We start from the raw sequence: 17,231 nt of genomic DNA on the forward strand, positions 1-17,231 counted from the left end.
GAGCTGAACAGGGAGTTCCTGGACGCTCGTTATCGCCGCACCCATAGACGCAAGGAGTGTGGGCATAATTATCGGCGGTAAGAGCTCTCAGCTGCTGATCAGGAGGCTCCTCTCCAGGTTATAAAAGGGTTGACTGTGCATACGCCCTTTGCAGCAGTCAACAGAGGACTTATGCCAGAAGTTCTAGTCTGGAATTCTAGCAAGCTGGATAGCTGCTTTCGTGTTTTCTTTTTGTGAGTTTTGTCTTGGTGGTTTACTGCCACGGAACCTTCTGTTTGTTTGTGCAATAAACCTTGTTACCTTGTACTGTTCCAGAGCGTGTTCTGTGTGGGCAAAGGAGGAAAGGGGGTCAGAACAGATATGTATATCCTATGAAAGAGAAATCTGAGACCTTTCAGATCTTTAAAGACTTTGCAGCACTTGTTTCTACCCAACACCAAGTTCGCATCACCAGAATCCAGAGTGACCGTGGTGCCGAATTCATGTCTCAGCGTTTCCAGGACTGGATGCGTAAGAATGGAATTCTTCATCAGATATCCGCTCCGTACACACCGGCTCATAACGGAGTCACAGAACGAAGACAAGGGGTCTTACAAACCATGATGCGTTGTCTCCTAGAAGACACCAATCTCAATAACCCATACTGGGGTGAAGCTATCAAATATGCAAATTACATTGTCAACCGTACTTGGAGCAGTGTAATAAATCAGACTCCTTTCTTCATGATGTATGGCTACAACCCCGATATTTTTGGTTCATACGCTATGGTGAATATTCCCTTAGCTCAAAGAAGAAAAGGAGGTCCAGCAGCAAAGAGACTGAGATTTATGGGTATTGATGATAATTCAAAATGGAGCAAATTTATTGAGCCTAAACATGTAATTGTGATTTCCCAATCTGCTAATTTTGACGAAGATGTTGATTGGTCCAGGATTCATTCCAATGATCCTGGAGTTTATTTTCCTAGAGATGATATTGTAGATGCCACGCAGCCTGATGACCAAGATTCACAGGAAGATATTCCATCCACTAGTTCTTCTCAACCTGATGTTCAGTCTTTGCGAGCCGCAGATGCTGATGCTAGCGACAAATGTGAGGACGAGGATGAAGCAGAAGAAGAATGGACTGTTGTTCTGAGACGTTCCAAGAGGGTCACAAAGTGAATCCCTCCACAGCGATATTCGTGGCAACTGACAAAAACACCTTTGCCTTTGATTTGCAATTATACACTTCCTCCTGATACGTTCACACAAATCAAGCATCTTCCTGATTCAGAGCAAGAGAAGTGGTATGAGGCAATGCAGGATGAAATGGAGAGTTTAAAGAAACTTAAGGTATTTACACCTGCAAAACCTCCACCAAACAGAAAAGTCATTGGCACTCGATGGGTCTACAAAATTAAAAAGAAGCCAAATGGTGAATCATTGTACAAGGCCAGACTTGTAGCCCAGGGTTTCACTCAACATTATCCTGAGGACTACACAAACATCTACTCACCAACAGTCAGAACTGAGAGTGTAAAAATTGCTTTAGCCACTGCAACTATTCTTAGTTTAGAAGTTTTCCAGTTCGATGTTGACATGGCTTGTCTACATGCTGACCTAGATGAAGAGATCTACATGAGAGGCCCTCCAGGATTCTGACAGCAAGAAGGGCATATCTGGTTTCTAAACAAAAGTCTTTATGGTCTGAAACAGTCATGTTTAATGTAAACTAAATTTAATTTAGTTTATGTCTTACTGACAACTAAATTCAATGGGCTTTATTAAGTCCGAAACTGATGAGTGCGTGTTCACAAAAAGATCTAATAATGCATATGAGATAATTCTTGTTCATGTTGATGATATTGTTTATATTGGTCCAAATAAGAAAATGACTGAGTTTTTTGCTAAAGCTTTGCAGAGATACTTCACATTGAAATCTTTAGGTCATATTAGCACTTACTTAGGTGTTCAGATTGATAAAACGCAGAAGGGGTTTAGTCTTTCACAAGAGGAGAAAATTGACCACATTCTGCATCATTGCAATATGAAGGATGCTAACACAACAAAGACACCCATGAAAACAGGTTTTCACAACTTGACACATGAATCAAGTCCTGAGTTCGAGGATCAAATACTTTATCGTTCAGTCATTGGGTCACTGTTGTACATTAGTAGTTGGACCAGACCCGACATTGCACTTAGTGTTAAGCTCTTGTCACCACATGTAGGTAAGGCAAAGCAGCTTCATTGGGCATGCGTTAAGAAGTTATTGAAATACCTAAAACACACTAAACATATGAAGTTATTGTTAGAACCAACACATACTGATTATGCAGAATTATGTTGTTATGCAGATTCTGATTGGGCAAGTGATAAGAAACATGTAAAAGTACTTCAGGTTATATGATGTTCCTAAATCGATGTCCTGTTTACTGGCAAGTGAGAAAACAGAATTTTGTTTCTTGTTCATCTACTGAAGCTAAATATGCTTGTGTTTCAGATGCATGTAATTCTCTAACATGGTTTGATGCTTTGATCACAGATATCTGGACACGTCCGATTCAACCAATCACCGTGATGGAAGATAATGAATCGGTGGTTTATATTTCTGAGTCACATTTCACAGGTTCTAGGTCCAGACACATTGACATTCGTTATCAAAACACAAAGCAATTAGTTAAACAAGGTTTTGTTAAATTGCAATATGTATCTACACATGATCAAATTGCTGACATGCTCAACAAACTGCTTCCAGCAGCACAACACGAGTATCTGCATAAGAAGATGTGCCTTATTTGATGATGTACCTGATGTCCGCTCAACTGGCAAAAGAAGGGGTGTCACTGCGTTTATTTGGTTTGCCAGCCATGCTTACATTCTGAGTTATACGGTAGAATGAATTGACTCTTATCTCAGCTTCACTACACATGTACACATTCCTTCATCATTTTTTCTTTCACTTTACTTTCTTTTGTCCATCTGCCAAGGCAGATAGGAATTCTGCCGAAATGTAATCATTAACTTAGTAAGTTTTGTTTTTACTTTATTTACAATAAAATGTGTTTCTTAGAATATATCTCGGGTTTATTTTGCTTATTTAAAAAGTATGCTTCAAGGAAATGCCGCGATTCATACCTCATTAATTTACAGGGCTCAATTTACCCGATAGTCATAACCCACATGGACATTCTGACTATGCAGTCTTACTTGTAAGTTTCTGATCCATACATTACAAGGCTAACCAGCCATATTTCAGATGTCACAGTCAGCTGTATAAAAATTGTTGAATGACTATAAGACCAGACAGTAGACCTCTCAGAGTGTGTATTCTGCCATATCATATAAGATAATCAATTGCTACACAATGAATAATGAAACCAATTAAGGAGATAACCACATGCTGGACTATTAGGCAAAGCAATTTTGAAATCTAAACTACAATCTGGCTACCAGAAAAGATTAAGTTATTGTCTTATGTAGTACTTGCCTCCAACTGACTGGAGCATTTCAATATCTTAGCAGAGCCTTTGAGTTCTCAAAACAAATGCTGTTTTGTATGTATTCCTCCTGTCTTGAAGTCTGGAGAAAATCATGTCAGCACAAGTTGTGATGCCCCCACAGTATGTCTTTCATGTCCATATAGAGACTAGGTGATTGTATATCCAGCTCCATAGGACAACATTCTAAAAGAAGCGATTGCTGGTTCCCACCCCCCTTCAGCTAATGTTCCAATCCTACCCTATGTTACCAACCATGGGAAATGCTGTCACAATACCAAACATATATTTGAATGGTTCTTGAATGTGTTCTGAATTCAATCCAATAATTTTTCATGCTATTTTTCTTCCAAATGTATTAAGCTAACCAATAAATGGCAGCAAAGAGTTGCAGTTTTCTGTATTTCTTAATTGCCATCTAACAGTAATCCCTATTTGGGCAGCCTAGATGCAACTTTTAGATAAGCGTTGAAGCAATGGAATACATCATTCTTGCAATTTTCCCAGCTTCTTAGAAAGGATTTAAGGCTGTCTGTTGCATCTTAAATCTGAGTGCTTGTTATGTGTCCAAATTGTTACATAGCTTTTGTGTTTAAGATCTTTTTAAAGAGACCTTTGTTTTCTGCCTCTACAATTGCCTATGAACAGTAATTGTATTCAAGAAGTATAACAGAAATTGAATTTCCCTTCAGATGAGTTTTTCTGATCTGTAACATGATGGCTCATAAGTGTGTGCGCTGAGTTGCCAACACATTTGAAAAGTTTCAAATGACATAAAGAGGCTGTATGGACATACACTCTCTTGATTGGAAGGATTTTTTTCTGTCTTTCTCCCCACTTGTAACTGAACCAGATGAACATTTCTTCCAACAATTTGGCACCCAAAGATGGGACTCCAAACTAACCTGATCAATGGAACTGGCCTGGGTAAGTCTCCCTTGCCAGCATGGACCCATTGAATCTGTGGGTGAATTTTTCCCAGGCCTTGGCCATTTGGAACAGCGTTTTTAAAGGGGTATTGAGTGTTGAGCTCAAAGGCTGTTTGGAAAGAAGGTGAGTACCTCTACATTTTAACTTTTAAAGCCCAGAAAAGTGAGGGAAATGTGTGTATGCTTGTGTGTGTGTGAGTGAGAGGACCCTTCTCCCAATCACAGCTGGATCTTGTTTCCTCTGTGCATTTCCTTATTGCAGAAAGACCAACAGAGTCTGGAGATAATTGGGGGATTTGCCAGAGCATAGGACCTTTGGTTAGTTATTTTGTTAGAAAAAGGAAGTGTGTGTGTGTGAAAATGGAATGGAAAAGTGAATGAGCTGAGAAGTCACTGAGCAAAGCCCTGTGTTAGGAGGTGCCCATATTCATTTGCTTAATACTTATCTGTGTAGTGGGCAGCAGGTTCTTCTGGATCACTTTTTCTTTTTGGTCCGGAAACTAATAGGCTGTGTTGCTTATAAAGGAGGTAACTGTACTCTGTGAGGGAGCCAGTCTTCCCGGACGCTTTTTCTTTTTGTCGGAAAATTGATAGGCTGTTTCAGGTTCTGACCCAGCTAAGCCAAAGTGAACCCCACATCTGAAGGCAAACATGGGAAGCTATAGCTTGAGTGTTGTGACAGGACTGCCCCCCCTCCCCCGAAGATTTGCTTGAGGCTTGGGATGAACGGCAGATGCTTGTCCTGGCTGGTAAGAAGTTGTGAGCAAAAAGGTTGTGTAAAGAGTAGACTTTGCTCAGGGATGGAGCTGGAAAACCAATTTGCCTAAATAAAGGTACTTAATGGAAATATGTAAATAGGAAGGTTGTTTTTTGTTTGTTTGTGTTTCTCTTTCTTCGTCTCTGTCTTCCATGCAACCACATGATATGTTTGTAAAGATTTGTGCCTTCCCTAATTTAACTGTGGTAAACCTGAGAATTCTATTTTCTTTCTTTTATATTAGCATGTATATGTGCATGCAAGTGTTTGTGTGAGCTCGAGGTAATTGCAACTGTTAAATTTTCTCTAGGAGAAAAAAATAATTAAATTTTTAGAAATAATGTTGAATTAAGCAATGAATATGCCTTCACCCTGAGCTTGCCTGGCCAGCCAAACAGGGTGAAGTTTACTCCCCTCTCTGTACCTTAAGGACAGCCCAAGGTTATAAGGGACTGTCTTAAGTTCCTTTACAGGAAAGTTTTTCATTCTTGCATTTACTGTATGTGTTTAAATGGTTTTATCTGTCCATCCTTTTCCTGAAGCATGTGAATCCAGCTTCCCCTCCTAACCCTAACCCCATTTTGTTACCCCCATTATGTTTAATAAATGTAGTACTGATGCTTTCTCCCTCTCAAACTCTGCCGGCAAGCTATCTATCCACCCCCACTCTACTGCCCCACCTCTTATCTTCCAACAATGCCTTTCCTGGGAGGATCGTCCCCAAAGGGGGCAGACTTCCCCGTTCCCATGTTTTTTAGTCTTGTACAGAAGCAGGGCTGCTTCCAACCTGTGGAAGCAGATCACACTGACCTAAATGTTGCCTCTAGAGGAGATTTTCCATACATTTTAGCCAGGAAATTGGGTTTGGATTCAGCCATCCACAAGAAAGTCATCACAGCAACCAGAGTGGAGCAGACCTTCCCAAACCTTATCACCAAGCCAAGCCTAACAGACATGAAAGTGAATACCCTGAGATGGACAATAGACACTAAAAGACTCTTTTCAATCCCCAGAAGACAGCTGGAAAGACTATGGGGGAGGGCGGGAATTCACTGAAAATTTTTATTTCTTTGCTTCATTCATATTGTAATTGATTAGTTAAATGGATTCTTGGAGGGATTGCATTTGGGAGTGGCTGGCACAGCAAGTTCTGAACACCTTAGATTTCTGTCTGGTGGGAGGGAAATTTGTCTAGCATGTTTGTATCATCTGTCTTGAAGCAGCGTGTGTGCACACACACACTTCAGAATCAGACTGAGGCTATCCCCTTCACCTACCTCCACACAAAGCTTCTCCTAGACTGGTTTTTGGTCTGGAGCACTAAGGCCCAAGCAGTCATACCTCACAGCCAATTCCATGAGAGAGGGAGCATGTCCGTCAGGCAATTCCCTCACTTGAAGAGATAACAGAAAAGAGAACTCCAAATCCCAACCCGATTCTGACTCACAAATGATGCTGCCCAGATGTCCAATAAAGCAAGATATGTTGCACTGGTGGTCTCATTGGTAGGAGTCCCAGGGCTCATTGTGCGTAATTTGAAAAATAAATAGCCTGGATTGCACATTGGCTAACCTCAATTTAAAACTAAGAGCTAAGGCAGGTTCATGAAACAAACCTTGGAAATGGGTAGCCTATAGTTACTTAAGGTAAAACCATGGCTGTGAAGAATTTTGGGGCAAACCTGACTGGAAGTTCACAAAAACTGACATTAAAAATCTGAAAATAATTGATGTAGAAAATTGGATACTGTAAATTTCTTTCCAGGACTTTCCCCCTAGCTGCTAGACCTTCATGGTTGAAATCCTTTTAGGAGCCACTGAAGGAATCTTCCTCTGCTGCTTCTATCAATGCTTCCTCCTTTGCATATACAGTCTGATCAATTTTTAACTTTTTTGCCAATAAAATGTGTGTGCCACCCACACATATTTTGGCAAAAAGGGGGGATTGTAAAATGTTAGCACCTACCCCTCTCCTAGAAGAATGAAATATGTTGGGAAATATTATAAAAGATAGAATATTATATTTCCCTAAAGGAGAAACATGCTCTTGGAAAGTAGCCCCCAACTTTCTTAATAGTCCCAGCAGAACTGGGCCAGCCTATCTACAAGACAAAAAGCCTTCAGCTCAAGGATGATGGTATTATCCTTCAGGGAAAAGCCATTCAGCCACAATAGAAACTGCATTGCATCAGCCCAAGTTTCAACAAATCATATTTGTTTTAAAATGTAGTTTCATCTAACATTGTCCATAACATTTTTGTTTGCTTCTTTTTCACATGTAATCGTTATAACTTTCCCAACTTTATTTTAATAGCTTCAGTAGCTACTTCAGTAACTTCACTGGACTAATCTTTACATTTAAAAGAAATTAATAATTGTACTTGCTGATGTTGAAGCTTAAGAATCTGGATCTTAAGCATGGAAAAATTTGGGGGCCAATGTATGTCATCTGAGTTTCTTGAAGATAAATGTTGATATATTTACTGACCTTTTCAAGTGTGTATTATTAACAGAAATGAGAACTAGATCCAACAGATAATGCTACTGGAGCTGAAAATCAGTTTGGCTTGTAAGGCTTTTAAATTAAAGCAGACTTGGAACACCAAATTTATTTAGATCCACCAGTGTACCAGTTCTCTTACATGCTTATGAAGTGCACTGCTGCATTTGATAGAACTGGACAGATTATATTTGTGTGGTCTTGGATAAGGTACCAGGTAATCTGTACATTTCATCTGGCTGCTCCATTCCTCCCCGCCCCGTGTTCCATTGGTTATTCACTTTGTGCCCACTCCTCATATTATTCTCTACTGCACTTATAACAAAATTCAATCACATCCAACAACTTCAGTTAAAGGTGTGTATAAAGATAATCACAGCACTTGAGTTGGCAAAATTAATTGCAGCCATGATTTCAGTCCATATGTTTAATTTGCTCAGAAACACAATATGCATATAGTAGTAAGTGCAAGCCTGAGCTTTTTGTAGCGAACAGTGTACTTAGTAGTTCCTTTTAAAAATATGGCAAATAGCTGTCTCCAGCTAGGTGAGCATGGCATTTGATTCAATCACCTAATAAGGTGGTGTCTGAAAAAACACTTAAAGGCAAGCAAGAAGGCAAAACACAGAGATAACAAATCTTGTTATCAATCTGAGGTTAGGATTCACGTTTCAATGGTGGGCTTAACATATATGGCTGGCAGGCTTGGAACCAAGTATAGCAGAAGAGATGAGGGATTTACCTAGATCTGATGAGCGGAGAAAGAGAAGGCGAAGGAGACAAATAAAGACCAGGAACTAGGAGCTGTTAGTGCTTAGACTTAGACTGTTAGATTTAAGGAAGTGAGGCGCTTTGAGGGGAATGTCGATACGGTAAGAAAGGAAGAAAAGCGCTGTTGGACAAGGAGAAGGCGCTCGTGGCCTCCTGTTCTAATCTTCTGGCCTTCCCCGCAGGACACCTGGGGCCTAAGCAGACATACTCTCGGGTTCCCGCCCTTCCGTTGTCTCCCCCTCCCGCTTTTTTGGCTTTTTAAACGAAAGCGCCGAGGATGTTAAGCGGGCAGCCCGGGATCCGGAACCGTCAAAGTATCAAGGGAAGAAATCCACTGTTGCTTCCCCCTCTCCACGTGGAGACGCGCGCAAAAAAGTTGAGCGAGCTGAGTAAGGAGCGCCTTGCCGCCATTTCTCGTTCTCCTTCGCAAAATCACGAAGTGGTGCTAGTGAGGGCAGTAAGCAGGACAGTCCGGCAACATCTGTAAAAGTTGGGGGGGAGGAGGAGGAAGAAGCGTCGGGCAGGGAACCAACGGAACCAACAACTTTTGGACCACGTGAGTAGCGCGCTGAATGTTTTCTGCGGGATTTAAAAAAAAAGGGAGGGGGGAGAGTAAAAGGACAAAATCGTCTCTCAGGGTCCAGCCGCGCCAAAAATATTTTTATTTTGGGCAAGAAAGGGTCGTAAAATGGGAGCTTGATTTAGGAAAGAGCTGGCAAGATTTCTTCTTCTCAGCCCCCTTGCTTCCCCAGTTTGCTGTTGAGTCGAATTAAAGAAATGTCACTCAGAGCTAGTGAGTCAGAAGGGATCGGATTACAGGATCCCTGGAACTGATGTAAAATCTTGGAGAAAAGAGGATTCGCCGTACACAGACACAACAAGAGGGCGAGCGAGTGCACGCTCTCTATAAGAAAGACAGAAATATAAAACAAGCTAGCCCCCCCTGCCCCCCTCCCTCCTTTCCTCCCTCCTCCTTTTCATTCTCCCTCCAAAACAGAAGCAAAATGCTCTCTTTCATCCTTGGGGATCAGTGTTGTTAAGAGTTAGCCGCGGCGGAGGAAGCGCTCACATTGTGTGAAGCAAGAGGCGAGCGGCAGTGAGGGCCCCGATCTTTTCCTATGGGAAGTTTGGGTCGCCTCTTGACCTCAGCAGAAGCAGCGGCGGCGGCAGCAGCAGCTGCAGGTACGTCGTCTAAAGGTCTCTCTCTCTCGTTGAAAAGTTCTTTGTTTAACTTGCAGCAACACCAGATCTTCAGAAAAGAAGCCAGAATGGATTTTGTTTTTTTTTTTGTAAAAGAGAGGGAGGGAGACCCGCCTTTCTCATTCCATACTTCATCTCTTCATTTGTTTTTACTTCAGTCTACAGGATGGGAGGCCAGGAGGTTGAAGAATTAAGGATTTCAAGTGTCTCGCGGGTTGTTGGGAAGGGGGAGTCTAAGATTGCGATTCGATTCACACTGATTTAGGAGTGGGTCCTCTGCCATAAAACTTAGTTGATGTTCTGTCCTATGTGAGTAACTTTGGATAAACAGGGACAAACCGTGCTATAGAAGGCAAAATCGGGCATATTTACCCTCTTCTGTCTTGACTTGCAAAATCTGTTTCATTCCAGTGCGAAGGATTTGGAGGCTTAACTTCCCACAGTTCTGTTGAATTGCACATTTTGTAGGCTTGCCGCAGCTGCTTAGGCTTTTCTAAGTGGGGGAGAGGAAAAGACGGGAAATAGCATTTATTTTCTTGCCAGCAGTTTCTGTGGTGGCTGGAAGTTTGCCACATCTGGAAGGTTGAAAGCAAGTGATCGGATGTGGTATTGTACACAACCTCCAGCTATTATTTGTAGTGCTAGGAAGGATGCCCTTTCAATTTGCTCCATTTTTGATTTGGAATGTTTTATTTGAAAAAGTTTAAGAAAGGGAGTGATCTAAGGGAATAGGAGAGTACTAAAAGTTCTACCTTCAATGTTATCATTTCTGAGAGCTTGGTGAGTTAAGCTTTTGTGGGCAGAAATCCACTTTAATCAGATGCTAAAATTTCCATTATATACTATTCAAATGCAGACAGAAAGCATGGATTGCAGTACTTACTTTCTCTGAATTTTTGGTTCTGTCTTTCAAACTTACTCTATCAGTGAGGGAAGCTACAGACTGCACAGCTAAATGAATTGCACTCTAAAGACTTTAATGAAAAGAGCAGGGTAAATAGTTACAATCAAAATAATGAGGATTAGATAGGTATCAAAAGAATATTAAAAAGTCCAGGAAGATGAGTTCTTATGCTTCTTTTACCATTCAACTTCGGGTTGTTCATAAGAGAAATAGCAGGGTATTGTCTTGCAAGCACCACGTGGGGAGAAAAAAAGGTAACTAACTCTACCCCCCCTCCAATTATTTAAATCCTCTAGTGTATTGTGTTGATCCCATACCTTGAATCTGGTATTTGTGGTCTTCAGTTACTTTATTTGTACAGATATTTATATAAAACTCTTTCTGATACTCAGTGCCAGCTGTTCCACATTTTCCAGCTGCCACTTTAGTTTGGAATGATGGACTGTTTGTTTCTCAACTTAACCCTTTTAAAACCTAATATATAGGTGACAGTCCATTTGGAGAAACTAATGTTAAACAACTCATTGTTAATCTAGTTAAGTTTATATGATGAGTTCTCTTCGTCTTATTGGCATTAAAGTTTATTATTTTAAAGACTTCAGTTTTGATGCTAGAGATTACAATTTTAATTTCATTTGAATGGGTCACAGAAAAACTTAGCACATTCCAAACCTTTTGAAATACATGATTCATTAAATTGCCATCTGGTTTTAAGAGGAATGATTTTATTGCCTCTTTTTGTGTTCACATCATGCTAAAGTACTAACAAGAACCCATTTGGATACTCATAACACAAAGGAATGATTGTACTTATTTATAAAGAAGATAAAATTTAAAAAGAATGAATTATATCCCTGAGCCTGAAATCAGCTATGTAGGCTTAGCAGTTTGGAGTATTTTATATGGTTATAGTTTTAATTTGGAAAGGTGTCTTGATGATTGATACTTATAATTGTTTTCTTTAGGCTCTTTATAAAAAATTAATTGAATTTGATATTAATTGCAAATCTTAAACACTATATTGGAGAAGAAAAAAATACAATGTTTAAAAATAAATAATTTAATTACTCTATGAAATATTGCCTTAATGCTTGATAGAGTCACAGCTCCCTGTAAAAATTAACCACCGATAGCTCTAAAAATGTAAAATATATAAACGTTTTCAAAAATGTATTTATGAAATACTACACGCAACTCATTGATTGATAACTTTTAAATAAATTATTTTTCAGCCTAATGTAAAACAAATTTTAGATAGGACTGATTTGACTATAGAAATTTTTATTTTTTAAAAAAAGTTCTGTTCTTGCATGATATTTATTTACTCAAGAAAAAAATCCTATTGAGATGAATGAAAATTATTACCAGCCAAGAAAAAATATAGAGAGATTAACTTCTTAAGAAATGTTTACCAAGGAAAAAATATAAAATCATTGGGTTAAGATATATTGTAAAGTTTTTAAGTTTATGACTAGAATCAGACTGGGATTCCAGTGTATATGATTTTTTAAGAAAAACCTATCAAATTAAAAAAAAACTATTTCAAGTAGTGTCATTTTTGTTGTATACACAACTAAAGTCTGCATGTATATATTTAACTTGTTGAAAATGGTTTATAGCATTTTTAGGCATTTTCTGTTATTTTCTTAAGAAATGTTACTTGTCAATCAAACCTGCTTGTAAAGAAACAGCATTTTTCCTGTGCAAGTTACTCATTCTCAGCTTTTGTTGTAAATAGAACAATCAGAGCATTTGCTTCAAACTCTGAAGTTAACATTTTGTTGAAAATCATTTGACTTTCTTCTGTAATATCCAGTTTTTTTAATTGATAAAGTAGATTATATTTTCTTTTACTTATATACTGATAATATTTTTAGAGTATATCACTATTGTTATATTTTAAAAAGCCCTCTGATTTGCTGTTACATAATTATTTGTAGGCCTTGCACCCTGCAGGGGTGTTTATGTTATGGAGAAAACATTTTCAAAAATATTTTCCAATTTACTCTTTGAACAAAGCATCTGCTAGAAATAATAAATTTTGATGAGGAGAGGACCAACAAATTATGAAAGGAAATAGTTGAATAGCTGTTGCATGTATTCCGTAGTGAGGAGACAGTCATGTATTAAGTTGGTGGTAGACTGGAAGCAAGAGTAAATCAATGAGTCATGAAATCCTTAGGAAGATCTTAGTAATGGAATGCTAATGATTTTAGACTATAGTAGATTATCTCAAAAGTCAGTTTCCTCTACTATATGCAATTGTAGTAAATCCTCTTGAGTTGAAGCAATACTTTGATGAAGTCTTTACTATCATTGGGCCACATATTGTGCAGTTTATTTCATTTGTTTTGAAGATACCAGTACATACTTAGCCTGATTGACTTGCAATGAGGAATTAAGATGTTACAATAACTCGGGCTTTTACAAGAAATACCACTGTTGTAAATAACTTAAAACATCTGTTTAATTAAAATATTTCTAAATGTATGCCCCCACTTTTCTTCTTTATACTTTCTGTTCTGTTTATATTTGTAACAAACTGGATTTGTTAAAAGCAAAATAGAGGAGGATGGAATAAACAAACAAAAAATGGGACACTGAAAAACTTTTTTAAAAGTTCTGTCTGTGTTTTCCTCATCTTTCCTTTTATTTGATAGGTCTGTGCAATAGAGCTGTAGACTGGCAAAGACTTTAAATGAAATTTTACACTTTGATGATTTTTTTCCAACTTTGATATATTGACAGCAAAAGGAGCTGCAAAGCTTTTATATAACTTGAGTAGTAATGCCAAGCAGCAGTCAAACGTCTCTCAGCATTTGTGTTTAACTGCAGAAGAAAAACATGTCCATGGGCAGTTGAGGTTCTTTATCAACTCCCTAATCCCAGATCCCAGCAAACCTTGAGGGCATGCCTCAGATCTTGCTGAAATCATTGTAGACTCTCCCACAGTTTGCAGATTAAATATGCTATGTGTTCCTGGCTCCAACAGCAGTTTTATGAGTTTACTAAGCTTCCTGTTTTAAGATCTCTTTTTTTCTGAAGTTTTTAGGAGCTGCTACAAGGAAATGTTGTCTGGACTGAGTGGCTCTTTTTAATTTAGATGGGATATGTGTCTGTAAAAATAGACACAATTGTTATTTTTAAATTAGAAGAGTATTGACACTGAAAGAACAGCTGCAACAAAAAAGTGTTTTGTTAAAGGAAGATGGTGTTGTCCTCAGCTTTGATAGGATGGAGCTACAGAGCATCGTGAAATTTTACATAGAGCTAAATTAGATAATGTTGATTGAAAATGAAACTTCTGTTCCAATTGCAGCAGGTAAGCAAAATCAATATATTACTCCACAATGATTCTGAAAACCATGCTGTTTTACTACCTTGCCAAAATGACCTTGCCATTAGTACAAGCCAAATAAAACAATTTTTCAAACAATTTAAAATCAATATTTTTGCAATTTGTAAGTAAGGAAAACAATTTTCTCAATCTTTTTTATTTTTTAAATGCTTGCTTCTTACTAGCTTATGAACAGTTTAATTCCTAAGGTTAAATCTTTAAAATTATATTTATGTATGTAACATAACACAGGTTTATTAAAAGAATGAAAATTGTTCAACAACATGTGTCAAGTTATTCCCCAGTGAAGATGAGCCAATTTTATGCTTAAAGGTTATGGAGTAAATTAAACAGTGAAAGACCATTTGTCAAAATATTGCAGGGTTTCTCTTAGTTTTTAGCCCCCAAATTCGTTGTCTTCTTGGACCAGTCATTAGTCATCATATATTAGTGATGCCTTCAGGCACTGCTGCCTAGTATTGGATCTTCATACCATTGTAGCTCTAAAAGTGTACTTTACTGACTTGTAAAATTATTGCACTACTTCCCTTATTAGGTTTTGAGGTAAGTTCTCTCTCTTTTTTTCAAAGTCTTTCTATAGAGTTTTGGTGAAGTATCTCTTTCTCCCCTCCCTCTCTCTAGAGAGAGAGAGAGGGAGGGAGGGAGGGGGGAGCAGGAGAAGAAGAAGAAAAAGAAAAAGGAGTTGAGTACTTTTTAACGGCTTTGTTGGATTCATTCTGTAGGTTTGTTATGGTATGAACAATATACATTCGTACTAATAAGATACATTATGCTGCTCCCCTCTATCCCATAGAGATTCATGAATACTTCAGATGTTTAGCATTTCTGTACTTAGAATTAAGTTTTAGTGTTAAAATAATATTAGTGTTTACCTCTTGGATTTAAATCTGTTGTTATTTCTTTGTGGATTTATTTCAGTGTAAGTCTGAGTTTTTTTGAACTTGCTGATAGATATGCTTAAGACTACAGTCCGTCTGTGCAGTTGCCTGGAAAGTAAGTCTTATTGAAATCTGTATGGCTTAATTCAAAATGAGTTGATTTAATCTGCAATCCTGTACATGAATTTACTTAGTAATTAACTTGGCTGCATGGTTTGGGATAGTTTGGCAGCATGTTATGCAATTTTTAAGAGTCTCTGAAAATCTTTTATTCTTAGATGGGAAAAAAGAAATTTGTAAAATTATTGTACAATTTGAATTTGAAAAAATCTTGTTTTGTCCTTCTCTCAACTCTAGCATTGGATTAGAGAGGAAAAAAATTAAATCTCTAAAATGATTTGATACCTGTGATTTACAACAAACTAAGTATAAAGCTTGAAATTTAAAAACTGGAAGCATATATTTCTACAATTGAAATTCTTAGTCTAAGTTGTCATGTTCTTTAGCAGAAAAGTTAAAAACATTTGGCTTTGCTTAGAAAATGAAACCATGTCCCTTTCTTAATCAAAATACATTAAGTTGGCAAGGCAGAATTCCACAAATTGCATGGAACAGGTTAAAACCAATGTGCCGTTTCAAAACGTCTTTGCTTAACGAATCTTTTTTTAGAAAGGTGTATGCAGAAATCTGCATTTATGTATACCATGGGGAGACTAGTCTGTAGATAACATTGCACTACATATCAGACATTGCTGCACTGAATTTTAATCTTCAATGAATTATTTTTTGTACCAGAAATACATTTAAATTTCAGTATAATAGGACCGATGCTATAAAGCATTATGTCATAAACACACACAAAATATCATGAAAAATTCCTTGTGGCAGAGTGAAAATATGTCTGTGACTGTTTATGGCTTATTTGGTGGGAGAATAAATAAAAGCAGAGTAGGAACCGAATTATTCCTAGCATTTGTAGTTTATTTGTTATATTACTGAAATGAGAGAGATACGAGAACATGCTGGACCTATTAGGGACTATTTCATCTTTTCAGCCCCCAAATCTGTGGAATTATATCCATCTCCATTAATAGTTATATTAGAAGTTTTAAGGCTTGCTATGGGCACAGTGATGCTGACTGTTCCCTTCTAGAGTTTATTATTATACTTTTCAGTAACCATAATTATAAAAGCTCTGTTACAGCCAGGACATACTGTTGATCATAAAGAGACCTGCATTTCTGGCACATTTTTGTTTCATAAAGGGAAATTGAGATTTGGCAGGTGAGGATTTAGATGGCAAAAAGTTTCTGAAATAATTATAATGCTATAAATGTTATAAATTAAAAATTAGATACTTTATCAGAAATGGGACTATTCTTTCCTCTATTTTGGTTAGAAAGCACAGGAGTTCATTGGTGATTATTTTGCACATTCCTTTAGTTCAGTGTAATTTAAAAAGAAATTGGAATAGAAGTAGGATTTGGAAGAGGGCCAAATGATGTCTTATTCCCATTAAGCATGACATTGATAAGACTCTGATCTTCCTGCTCAATATTCACTAGCAATTTTATGGGACCTGACACTTCTTCAGACTTTAAAATTATAGCCATACTTCCTAATCATAAGCAGACATGCAGGCTACTAAGTCCCTACTGATTTCAATAAAACATGCAATTAATTGTAATTTTTCAGATATTTTGAAATCATACTTTTAAAGGCTTTCTATTGTTTGAGATTTTCTGTGCTTAAAAAACTTGAAACCCCCCCCCTTTCCCCCCCTCACTGTGAAGATAAAATGTTAGTTTATTGAAAGGTATATCTGTGTTTAACAAAAAGACTGATTAAAGCTGAGGGGAAAAGGAAATATTTATAGATATGATATTTAATACCTAGATTATTTAGTTAATGGTAGTTAATGTTTAACCTAAATCAGCTTTAGATGAATGGAAGACCAAATACCTAGAATATGTTAATCATAATTCTTAAAAAAAATATCTGCCTTTTTTACCTTATCTGAAATGGTATGATTAATGAAGGCTTTAAAACAAATTAATAAGAACCTGCTTTTTTAAAAAAATGCTTTCGCTAAAAATGTCCTAATGATATAATTCATAATTTAATATTATTCCATTAAAATACATTTTTTTTCTTTTTATGATCCTATAATCCTATTTGAAGTAGAATCTGGTTGAAACACTTCTTTACTAGTTTGACATATCACCTTTGAGCATTGTTAAGTATAGCAACATTTTTCTTTGGAAAAAAACAATCAAAACATAATGTGATTTGCCTATGGTGGTCTGATTTTATGGTAAAGCCTGTGTGTTCATTTATTAATCCTAACGTGTAAAAGGTCTATAAGTCTAAAACCTCTGTCAGTAGCTACAAATCTTATTTAATGTAGAGTTTTGAAATAATAGGGCAGTGTTCATACTAAATATTCAGTTTTAG

General features: G+C 37.3%; 1 protein-coding gene across 3 annotated transcripts in view; it reads left to right on the forward strand.

Moving 5' to 3' along the window:
* The first annotated feature begins 8,797 nt into the window (after positions 1-8,797).
* Positions 8,798-17,231, forward strand: part of GLI3 (GLI family zinc finger 3) — a 371,021-nt gene continuing 362,587 nt past the window's right edge. For 2 of the 3 annotated variants that reach the window (XM_081932570.1, XM_081932572.1), the window contains exon 1: positions 8,798-8,993. The gene's annotated coding sequence lies outside the window, so the exon portion shown is untranslated. Of the gene's footprint in view, positions 8,994-9,516; positions 9,620-17,231 lie in introns of those variants that run through there. The other variant, XM_081932571.1, reaches the window with a different exon arrangement.

The sequence above is a fragment of the Natrix helvetica genome (genome assembly GCF_964273705.1).
Source record: "Natrix helvetica genome assembly, chromosome: Z".
NCBI classification, from domain to species: domain Eukaryota; kingdom Metazoa; phylum Chordata; class Lepidosauria; order Squamata; family Natricidae; genus Natrix; species Natrix helvetica.